This window comes from Oncorhynchus kisutch, linkage group LG22, assembly GCF_002021735.2.
Source record: "Oncorhynchus kisutch isolate 150728-3 linkage group LG22, Okis_V2, whole genome shotgun sequence".
NCBI classification, from domain to species: Eukaryota; Metazoa; Chordata; class Actinopteri; order Salmoniformes; family Salmonidae; genus Oncorhynchus; species Oncorhynchus kisutch.
In genome coordinates, this window is record NC_034195.2 from 17,583,039 (window position 1) to 17,596,146 (window position 13,108).

A 13,108-nucleotide genomic window follows, 5' to 3' on the forward strand; every position below is an offset into this window, starting at 1 on the left:
TGACCTTCATGTAATAGTGTACTGTCATTGCTCTTTGCTTATTTGAGCTGTTCTTGCCATAATATGGACTTGGTCTTTTACCAAATAGGGCTCTCTTCTGTATAACACCCCTACCTTGTCACAACACAACTGATTGGCTCAAACGCATTAAGAAGGAAAGAAATTACACTACTTTGAAGAATCTCAAATATAAAATAGATTTAGATTTGTTTAACACTTTTCTGGTTACTACATGATTCCATGTGTTATTTCATAGTGTTGATGTCTTCACTATTATTCTGTAATGTAGAAAATAGTACAAATAAAGAAAAATCCTTGAATGAGTAGGTGTGTCATAACTTTTGACTTGTACTGTATGTTGTAATTATATCTGAACAATATATTTTTTCATCAATGATTGTGAAAGATGTTTCAATCACACCTTTGATCACACATGGGATAGAAATTATGTTTTTTTATGGGTACATTTTGATGGATAGTGCAAGTATATATTGCCTAATGTCAAAACAGTGTAATGTACTGTAATTCGCAGTACTGTAGCACATTACATTCAAAGGTGTCATGTTCGTTATAACGAGGAGACCAAGGCGCAGCGTGATATGAATACATTCTTCTTTATTAAACGAAGAGTACTAAACAAACTATCAAAAATACCGTGAAGCTATATATATAACGAGTGCTGACATGCAACTACACATAGACAATAACCCTTGAAATACCCAAGGAATATGGCTACCTAAATATGGTCCCCAATCAGAGACAACGATAAGCAGCTGCCTCTGATTGGGAACCAATCTAGGCAAGCATAGACAATACAAAAACTAAACAAACCACCCTTGTCACACCCTGACCTAACCAAAATAATAAAGAAAACAAGGATAACTAAGGTCAGGGCGTGACAAAAGGGCAATTTTGAAACATGTATCTTGCCATTTTTGCTATTTGAGAAGATATCATTATGTTGTGTTTTGGTGATTAAATCAATCAATCAATTCAAATCGTCAAATCAAATTGTATTGGTCGTATAAACATATTTAGCAGATGTTATTGCGGATGTAGCGAAATGCTTTTACATTGCAAAGTTTCTTAGGAGCCATGAACCTGTGCGACCATATTTACAGCGCATTCGGAAAGTATTCAGACCCCTTGACTTTATCCACATTTTACAGCCTTTTTCTAAAATGGATTAAATAAAAAACTTTCCTCATTAATCTAGATACAACACCCCATAATGACAAAGCAAAAACTGTTTTCTATAAATGTTTTTATACATTTTTTACACATTTATTAAAGATAAAAAAACAGAAATACCTTATTTACATAACTATTCAGACTCTTTGCTATGAGATCTGAAAATGAGCTCAGGTGCATCCTGTTTCCATTGATCATCCTTGAGCCGGTTCACAACTTGATTGGAGTCCACCTGTGGTACATTCAATTGATTGGACATGATTTAAAAAGGCACACCTGTCTATTTAAGGTCTCACAGTTGACAGTGCATGTCAGAGCAAAACCTAGACATGAGGGTGAAGGAATTGTCCATAGAGAGCCGAGACAGAATTGTGTCGAGGCACAGATTTGGGAGAAGGGTAGCATAAAATGTCTGCAGCATTGAAGGACTCCAAGAACACAGTGGCCTCCGTCATTCTTAAATGGAAGAATTATGAAACCACCAAGACTCTTACTAGAGTCCTGGACTTCCTGACGGGCCACCCCCAGGTGGTAAGGCAACAACACGTCTGCCACGCTGATCCTCAATACTGGGGTGTGTACTTAGTCCCTTCCTGTACTCCCTGTTCACCCACGACTGCGTGTCCAAACACGACTCCAACACCACCATTAGGTTTGCTGTGGTACAGTGGTAGGCCTGATCACTGACAACGATGGGACACCCTATAGGGAGGAGGTCAGAGAACTGGCAGTGTGGTGCCAGGACAACAACCTCTCCCTCAATGTGAGCAAGACAAAGGAGCTGATTGTGGACTACAGGAAAAGGTGGACTGAACAGACCCCCCATTAACATCAACAGGGCTGTAGTGGAGCAGGTTGAGAGTTTCACGTTCCTTGGTGTCCACATCACCAACAAACTATCATGGTCCAAACACACCAAGACAGTCGTGAATAGGGCATAACAAAACTCTTCCCCCTCAGGAGACTGAAAAGATTTGGCATGGGTCCCCGGGAACCTCAAAAAGTTCTACAGCTGCACTACCGAGAGCATCCGGACCAGTTGCATCACCGCCTGGTATGGCAACTGCTGGGCAACTGACCATAAGGCGCTACAGAGAGTAGTGCGTAAGGCCCAGTACATCACTGGGGCCAAGCTTCCTGCCATCCAGGACCTATATAATAGGCTGTGTCAGAGGAAAGCCCATAAAATTGTCAGAGACTCCAGTCACCCAAGTCATAGACTGTTTTCTCTGCTAACGCACGGCAAGCGGTACAGGAGCACCAAGTCTAGGACCAAAAGGCTCCTTAACAGCTTCTACCCTCAAGCCATAAGACTGCTGAACAATTACTCAAATGGCCACCGGACTATTACATTGACCCCCCTCCCGATTTCTTTGTACACTGCTGCTACTCGCTGTTTATTATCTATGCATTGTCACTTCACCAGTACCTACATGTACAAATGACCTCAACTAACCTGTACCCCCGCACACTGACTCTGTACCGATACCCCCTGTATATAGACTCGTTATATTATTATGTTATTGTGTTACAATTTGTATTTATTTTTTATTTTTTGGGTGAATATTTTCGTAACTCTTCTTGAACTGCATTGTTGGTTAAGGACTTGTAAGTTGGTATTTCACGGTAAGGTCTACAAATAAAGTTCACGGTAAGGCGCATGTGACAAATAAAATTTGATTTGATTTGATTTTCGAGCTGGCTGCCCGGCCAAACTGAGGAATCGGGTGAGAAGGTACTTGGTCATGGAGGTTACCAAGAACCGGATGGTCACTCTGACAGACCTCCATAGTTCCTCTTTGGAAATGGGAGAACCTTCCAGAAGGACAACCTATCTCTGCAGCACTTCAGGAGTTTATGGTAGAGTGGCCAGACAGAAGCCACTCCTCAGTAAAAGGCACATGACAGCCCACTTGGAGTTTGCCAAAAGGAACATAAAGGACTCTCACACCATAAGAAACAAGATTCTCTGGTTTGATGAAACCAAGATTGAACTCTTTGGTCTGAATGTTAAGCTTCATGTCTGGAGGAAACCGGACACCATCTCTACGGTGAAGCATGGTGGTGGCAGCATCATGCTGTGAGGAGTTTTTCAGCGGCAGGGCCTGGGAAACATTTCAGGATCAAGGGAAAGATGAACGGAGCAAAGTACAGAGAGATCCTTCCTGAAAACCTGCTCCAGAGCGCTCAGGACCTCAGATTGCAGCAAAGGTTCACCTTCTAACAGGACATCAACCCTAGCGCACAGAGCAAAGAAAATGCCAGAGAGGCTTCAGGACAAGTCTCTGAATGTCCTTGAGTGGCCCAGCCAGAGCCCGGACTTGAACCCGATCAAACATATCTGAAGAGACCTGAAAATAGCTGTGTAGTGACACTCCCCATACAACCTGAGAGAGCTTGAGAGGATCTGCAGAGGAGAATGGGAGAAACTCCCCAAATACAGGTGTGCCAAGCTTGTAGCATCATACCTAAGAAGACTTGAGGATGTAATCGCTGCCAAAGGTGCTTCGACAAAGTACTGAGTAAAGGGTCTGAATGTTTATGTAAATGTGATATTTGAGTATTTTATTTCTAATAAACTTGCAAAAATGTCTAAAACCTGTTTTCTTTTGTCGTTATGGGGTATTGTGTGTAGATTGATGAGGATTTCTAGTGGTCTGAATACTTTCCGAATGCACTTTAAAGGTGTCATTTGCTGTTCAAGGCATTTCATAATATTTTGGATCAATGGTCGTGTGATGAAAGATGTTTCCAAACAAAATGAATGCACAAGAGAAGGTTTTGAATGTAAGACTTGCTGCGTTACAAATGTTACCAATTTGGAGTTTTGTATTAAGAGATTTGAAAATTCACAACATACATGTTAAAATAGCACCAAAGCTGTTGTTTTTAATAGTTTTTATATACTAAACAAAAATATAAATGCAACAGGTGACAATTTCTATGATTTTACTGAGTTACAGTTCATATGAGACAATCAGTCAATTTAAATTATTTTGTTAGGCCCTAACCTATGGATTTCACATGACGATAGGATTGCAGCCATGGGTGGGCCTTGGAAGGCACAAGCAGGCCCAGCCAATCATAATGAGTTTTTCCCCACAATAGGGTTTAATTACATACAGAAATACTTATTGATGTGCTTCTTGATATGCAACACCTTCCAGGTGGATGAATTATCTTGGCAAAGGAGAAATGCTCACTAACATTTTTTGTGCATATGAACCATTTCAAAATACATATATTTCAGCTAATGAGACATGGGACCAACACTGTACATGTTGCATTTATATTTTTGTTCAGTGTAGGTCAGTAGTTCAGACAATGATATTTGAAGACAATGATAGGCAATGATAGTTATTTGTTTTTTTAACGAATTATCTTTGAAAAACGGGGGTCCTGAAAAAGGGACGTTTCTTTTTTTGCTGAGTTTATATTGTATATCTGTATGGTTATGCCATTTTGTCTCAAATGGGAGTCAATGGGTTGATCCCCATGAAGGAGCTGTGGGGAAACATTTTGTGTCCATTCCCAGATTCAGATTGTGAAACTAAACAAAGAGGTGCAGACAGAGAGACTGTAAATCCGATGGCTGGACACTCTTTTTTTTTGACAACCCCTCTGAGACATGTTCAAAAAGTGTTGAAATGAGCCCTATCTTCTTAATGATCCTTTCTTCACAGGGAAAAACCTCCAGTGCCATGGCTGGGGCCTTGGAGCCGCTCCAGGGAATGTAGAGAGCTGTCGATTACCGCTTGCCACAGGGCCGTGTATGTGTGTGTGCATGTGCGCGTGTGGAGCACAGTATTTGGAGCACAAGGGTCTGGAGGGTACAAAACTGGCCCCAGGGTACGGGAAGAAGAGGAAGGTATCTGGGCCAGCAGCCAGGGTCTGATGGAGCAACACACAGCACTCTGCCAATGGCACAGTGTGATGGAGTCCAGACCGGGGACAGAACATGAAGAAACAGGCTGCAGGAGAAATGTAATCAGTGGACGGGTTGTTGCACACTCAGCACCTGGCCAGGCCTGTACAAACAAAAATGGTCCACTAATGTTGAACTTAGTGCAACAATTATTGCAATATCCATATGTTATCACATTCTCCTCAAGGTTTTAATGCATGTTCTGCTAAATCATATGAACTGTGCGTAACTTAATACTCCACGCTATGATGCGTTTGGTATTCCTCACAATGATATGGACTGGTTTTCGTATTTTTCACATTAGCGTGGCCGAAGAATTTAAGCTACATGAAAACAATTATTTAGAATTAAGTGTTTTTGACATTTTATACAAGCTTCTCATTGACAAGGTCCTCCTGCCCTGGTATGCCTGTTTTGTTTGGACAGAATTATATGACCTTTTCATCAGGCTATGGGCAAAACTACCAAATACAATAAAGAGCAACGTATCAAAATAATCTAGAAAATAATTGTACTTTGAAATGTATTTAATTTAAATACGTATTTAGTATTTTAAAATACAGAAGGACATTTTCAAGTAGACGACACAAACAGCAACAACATTCTCAGTAACGGTTACAGAACCGTTTTATTTGCTATGGCTGTGATATGTGTTGCTTTAGTTGAATGCACTGACTGTAAGTCACTCTGGATGAGTGTGTTTGCCAAATGACCAATATGTAAATGTTTATGTGAAAATGGACATACCAAAATGAACTGCAAAGCACACAGGGTATTACACTGGACAAAAATATAAACACAACTTGTAGTGTTGGTCCCATGTTTCATGAGCTGAAATAAAATATGCCAAAAAATGTTCCACATGCACAGAAAATTTACTTCTCTAAAAAGTTGTGCACAAATTTGTTTACATTCCTGTTAGTGAGCATTTTTCATTTTCCAAGCTACTCCAGCCACCTTACAGGTGTGGCACATCAAGCAGCTGATTAAACCACATTATCGTTACACAGGTGCTGGGGACAATAAAAGGCCAATTTAAAATGTGCAATTTTGTCATACAACACAATGCCACAGATGTCTAAAGTTTTGAGGGAACGCGCAATTGGCATGCTGACTGCAGGAATGTCCACCAGAGCTGTTGCCAGAGAATTGAATGTTAATATATTGTAAACCGTCTCCAAAGTCATTTTAGAAAATGTGTCAGTACGTCCAACCGACCTCACAACCGCAGACCACGTGTGTCTTGTGGGCAAGTGGTTTGCTGATGTCAACGTTGTGAACATAGTGCCCCACTGTGGGCTTATGGTATGGGCAGGCATAAGCTACGGACAAGGAACACAATTTCATTTTATCTATGGCAATTTGACTGTAAAGAGATACCATGACGAGATCCTGAGGCCCGTTGTCGTGACATTCATCCGCCTCCATCTCCTCATGCTTTAGCATGACAATGCACAGCCCCACGTCACAAAGATCTGTACACAATTCCTGGAAGCTGAAAATGTCCCAGTTCTTGCATGTGCTGCGTAATCACCAGATATGTCACCCATTAAGCAAGTTTGGAATGCTCTGGATCAACATCTACAACAGCATGCTCCAGTTCCCGCCAATATCCAGCAACTTCGCACAGCCATTGAAGAGGAGTTGGACAACATTCCACAGGCCACAACAACAGCCTGGTCAACTCTATGCGAAGGAGTGTGTTGCGCTGCATGAGACAAATGGTGGTCACATCAGATAATGACTGGTTTTATGATCCACGCCCCTACCTTTTTTGTTTTAGGTATCTGTGACCAACAGATGCTTATCTGTATTCCAAGTCATGTGAAATCCATAGATTAGGGCCTGATGAATTTATTTACAATGAATGATTTCCTTATATGAATTGTATCTCAGTAAAATCTTTGAAATTGTTGCATGTTGCATTTACATTTGTATTCATTATGTTATTGGCCTTGTTTCGGGGTCATGGCTAGATGGCATACAACTTAACCTAATTCTCCTAACCTGCTACGTTAATTATCCTAAACCTGCTATGAAACGTTAATTTTGACAAAATATGTATTCCTTCTAGACTAAACCTTGTTTTGGGTGGAGCTTACTGGAATAATACTCAGCGTGCTTTACATTTGTCCATTTTTACATACACATTTCTGTTTAGTTAATTTAGCAAATGCTCTTATCACACCATAGTGCCATCAGACTTCTGACACCAATGCAAGGTGAAAGGGGACCATAGTGATCTGCTATGAAAAAATGAATAGAAAGTATTTTGTATTTCCCGTAAAAATTATGTTACAAAAGTGTAATACAGTGTAATACAAATGACAAAATACTCAGAAGTATTGAAATACATACTTCGATAAGCCACAAAGACGCAGTGAGGCTGACACTAATCTCCAACGGGGAGCCTGCCAAGGATGGAGCCGTCAAACGCCAGGGAACAGCAGGACCAGCAACAACAACCACCAGACCAGAAACCATGACCCGCCTGGAATTCAGCAGGGTAGTTCTCCAGAAAGGAATGGGCTTTGTGCCGTCTGACGTGAACTGCCCTGTGAAACCTCCAGCGCCACAGGAATCATTTGAAGGCAGTTTCAGGACCCCCCAGTTACTAGAATACTTTTGGTTAAAATTCTGAAAGTGCGTAGATTCAGCCCCATTTAACTCAGAGAGAGGTCATAAAACCGGAAGACCCCCTCACCACACAATTCCAGTTCGTAGATGACAACTACCCAAACTGGACAAAAATGACCAAATGGAAAAGACCAGACAAACAACAGACCAACAAGAGACCAGACCAGAAGACCACACCAGAACCCAAACATTGACTCCAGCAAACACGACCCGCCAAATCAGAACCCAAACCCCCGACGCCAGCGAACACTCCCGCCAAACCCCTTGTTCCCTTTGATGAACCGTCTCCCCCTCCCAGACCCCTCATCATACCACCAATGGACCCAGACCTCCCTATCATGCCCCCTAATGCCCCTAACTCCTCCACCCTGCTCCTTAATGACCCAGAGCCACATCCTGTAGCCCTTCCTGTCCCTGATCCCGCACAACAGCAAACCAGCCAGCCTCAGTCCAGACCCCTTGGACCCTCTGAACTGCCTTCACCCCCCCCCCCCCCCAGCATTCCCCATTCCATCACCAAGACAGTACAGGGTTTCACCAGGTAGTTAGTGGGGAGGCATGTCAAGACCACCCAACACAAGCAACCCGCTAGAGGTCCATATCAAAATCTGCCATGACAAGGCCAACACCAAGACCTGGACCCATCCCCCAATAACCCAACGTCATGACCCTGACAACAGACTCCGAACAGAAGGACTTTCTCCAGACGGCTGTTCATGTTTACCTCCCCACTAGGGAATCCATCTATAAACAAGGTACATACATTGAGCTGCCCCATGGAAGCACTAGCATTGAACACACCTACCAACTGTTTGTGAGTGCTCTGTGGCCAGGTGGGTCTGGTCCCGGGCCCTGTTTGCTCCTTCTTTCTTCCAGCCTTGCCGCTGCATCACTCATGCACCAACACCAGGCCAATGGACATACCCTCCACTACCCCCCCCATCCCCTGATCCCTCTCCATCCATTTCTCCCTCTGCACTTATTCCTCTCACAGAATCAGACCAGGACTAGGAACCATTCATCGGCACACTAGAAGAGGCGTGGAAGAAGGACCAAAGCTCTAGACCTATGCCCAGAGCAAGCAGGCGATAGGGGGGTACCATCACTGACCTATGGGTCTTGTGCTTCCAGGTGTGTCTGCTCGCTGCTCAGGTTGTCCTTCCCCTTCTCTACAGACCCAAATCTTGACCTAGCACCTGCAGCAGCCCCAATTACTGGTTCCTGTTTTTTTTCTTCCCGGTCCCCAGCACCAACCCTTGGCCTCCAGTCCCAGTCTCAAGAGAAGTACCAACCCAGGTTTTCCCAGTCCAAGCCACAACACCAGCACCAACCCTGGAAACAGCACCGACCAACCACACCTGTCAATTCCTTTCAGCAACTGCCAGCCCAGACCACATCCCTTCCCCTACCACAACACAAGGACACAGACACATTGTGGACGGAGTGACTGATTGACTGACTTTAAAAAATATATATGTATTGCTTTTGTTTTGTTTTTGTTTGATTGGATGACCCTTTGTTTATTTATCTAATGTAAATTGATTATGTATTGTTTGAATGGTTTATTTTTTGGAATTTTAAATTAATTATGGATTTAATTTGTAATGTAAAGTGCCTATGTACAGTACCTTCGGAAAAGTATTCAGACCCCTTGCCTTTTTCCACATTTTGTTACATTACATACAGGCTTATTCTAAAATTGATATTTTTTTAAATCTCTATAACAATCTACACACAACACTCCATAATGACAAATACATTTTTTACACATTTATTGAAGATAAAAAACAGGAATACCTTATTTACATAACTATTCAGACCCTTTGCTATGAGACTCGAAATTGAGCTCAGGTGCATCCTTTCTCCATTGATCATTCTTGACTTGTTTCTACAACTTAATTGGAGTCCACCTGTAGTAAATTCTTTCGATTTGGAAAGGCACACACCTGTCTATATAAGGTCCCTCACTTGACAGTGCATGTCAGAGCAAAAACCAAACCATGAGGTCGAAGGAATTGTCCGTAGAGCTCCAAGACAGGATTGTGTTGAGGCACAAATCTGGGGAAGGGTAACAAAACATTTCTGCAGCATTGAAGGTCCCCAAGAACACAGTGGCCTCCATCATTCTTAAATGGAAGAAGTTTGGAACCACCAAGACTCTTCCTAGAGCTGGCCACCCGGCCAAACTAAGCAATCGGGGGAGAAGGGCCTTGGTCAGGGAGGAATACCAAGAACCCGATGGTCACTCTGACAGAGTTCCTCTGTGGAGATGCGTGAATCTTCCAGAAGGACAACCATCTCTGCAGTACTCCACCAATCAGGCCTTTAGGGTAGATTGTTCAGACTGAAGCCGCTCCTCAGTTAAAGCCACTTGACAGCCCACTTGGTGTTTGCCAAAAGGTACCTCAAGACTCTCAGACCATGAGAAACAATGTTCTCTGGTCTGATGAAACTGAGATTGAACTCTTTGACCTGAATGCCAAGCGTCACATCTGGAGGAAACCTGGAACCGGGACAGGTGTTGGATCTGTAGAGGAGAGGAAGGACACCCTGAGCAGCGAGCAGACACACCTGGAAGCACAAGACCCGGAGGTCAGTGATAGTACTCCCACGTGTCTGCTGTACGTCATATACCAAACGCCCACAAACTCAACTTTGGACCTTGAACCAACTTCCGCTAAATGTTTTCTTTTTTTCCCTCTAATTAGGGACTGAGTTAATTGTGTGCAATGAATTATCAGGTAGAACAGAAAACCAGCAAAACAGAGACCACCAGGACGCTTGGGGTCACCTTCCAGATGGACGGAGATAGCTCCATCAGCTGAGAGGAGACCATCCACCATATCATGTTATGTTTGCAATTTAGATCAGAAGGTGTGATGTGCAAAACAATTGAATAAAAATACAAACTTATGGTGCACAAACTTAAAGTGAATTACATTTATCCTCATGGGTTGCCAAAGCCCCAAATAGGTCACATCTTTGGATTAATCAAACATGGGTTAATTTAGCCATCAGTTTTTATTCACTTTCATACTGGATGTCTTTTTTTAATGTGATCCATAGATTATTTTCAGGAGGTGTGGCCTATTGGGGGTGTTTCTTTGAAATAGGTATTTTTGGCCACCTGTGAGCGAACATGTCATTCCTGTTCATTATGTAATTTTTGTACACGGTAAATGTTAAGTTTTCTTCAATAATTTGCACTTTAAACATTTTTATGGTCATGAACAGTCAAAATAATAGGTTTCTTGAATTTTGATGATACTTGGATTAAACCAGATCAAAGAATGAAAAGAGAAGTTTCATCATGAAGTTACTGGTCCCCAGCCCTGTGTCAAACAATTTGGATTTAGGAAGCAGGATTGTTAAAGGCACATTGTAACATCACCCTAACTTTCTCATTTTAATACACCAATGGTAACGTGATATTCTTCTACCCAATTTAACTAAATTATGCCTTGTAACCAACATCGGAGAAGGCGTGTTTGCAGAAGGGCGTGATTTATATAGCAAGATAGCTACTCTACTGGTGCCAACATTTGACTGTAAACTGTCAGCAAATATATTAACAAAGTTTACCGTTTTAATCTATGGCAAAGATACTTATATGTTTCACTATTAATCTGTGTCTGGTGCAAAAGGGGGGGTCTTGGAACAAAAGGGGGGGGGGGGTTTCAAGACTCTGATATAGTTGCCAAGTCAACACATGCATGTGTGCTGCTGTGTACAACATTACAAGCAATGTGCAAATGGGAGATGTATAAATGATGCAATTTCAATGTTTGAGTTGCTTTGTGTATCACCAAAGTAGTGTAAGAGAATAATGCTGCTCACTACATTCAAGTTGTTTGACATAGGTGTTTCAAAGAGCTGTCAGTTAGGGGGAGCTCATGAATATAGGCCCCCATGCCCACTCAGCCTGTCTGTTCAAACTTCCTAGTATTCAGACATGAGTGATAAAGTAATTTTCTACACAATGTAGCATTTTTATCTAAAACAAATATTACGGGTAATATTTTTGTCACTCAAAAATATATTTTACATGGGAATAAGAATGAACTTTTTAATATACAATTAATAACATTGTTTAAATAATATAAAGTTGTAACTACTCCAACGTTGGGATACGCATAGGCATTTGAGGAACTCAACTTGTGTAAGCCTCATTAAGCTACCAAAGTGTCAGTGCTCACCCTTAACATGTGTTGACAATACAACAGAATAGATTAACCAGAATTACATGTACTCTCACAGGTGGCCAAAAATAACTATTTGACAGCCACGCCCTGTTAAGCCACGCCTCCAGTCTTCTGCTCTAACGCTGTGGATCATAGCTCAATAACGAATGAAGCCTTGTTCACACTGCAGGCCTTAATGCTCAGATCAGTTTTGTTTTTTAAATCCATTTTGGACTACTGACTGTCCAAACAGCAAGTTACAAGTAACCAAATTGAATTTGTGTGTGTTCAGGCAGCAGTAATTTGCTGACATGGCTACGCTAGTGGTCATAGTAACAACAGGTGTGTGTTCACAGTGGTGTAGGCTGATTGGTGGTGCTCATGCTTCCTATTGCTCAGAAGTTATGTAGCAAGCTAAGGTGGCAACAATGCCGGCCACGGATGTTTCACAGTTGCTTTGAATGTTCAAAAGTATAGTGTAAGAACACGTTTAAAGCCTCAAAGAATAAATTATCCAACTTTCAAAACAAGTCCTTTTTGGTTAGCCACAGCAGTCAACTAGCTAGGTAGCCACAGCAGTCAACTAGCTAGGTAGCCACAGCAGTCAACTAGCTAGTTAGCCACAGCAGTCAACTAGATAGCTAGCCACAGCAGTCAACTAGATAGCTAGCCACAGCAGTCAACTAGATAGCTAGCCACAGCAGTCAACTAGATAGCTAGGTAGCTGTTTAGCTTTCTAGCACATTCACTGATTTGTTTGTAAACAATTAACAAGCTAGTTAGCTACTATATTGTCTTGTCAAAACTTTAAACAGAGTAGCTAGCAAGCAACAAGATATGTCAAATAACAGTCTAAAAGCCACTTGAGGGTAAATAAATCAGATTTGACCATTCAGACACAAGTCACATGGCCAGGAATCTGATTTGTATCTGACTTCAAACCACCTACAAAGGTAAAATGGCTACACTAGTGGTCATAGTACAGGTGTTTTTTGGCTGTTCAGACTGCAGGAGAATCGGATATGCAAATAAATAGGATTTGAGTCACTTCAAACTGCCAATGTGAACAAGGCTTTCAAGTGACCCAACTGGCTGAGTCAAAAATAACCCAGCATATTTTAAGAGTGTACTCTCTAGGGCCAGTGGTGAGCTGTGGAGGCAGAGGGGGGCATGA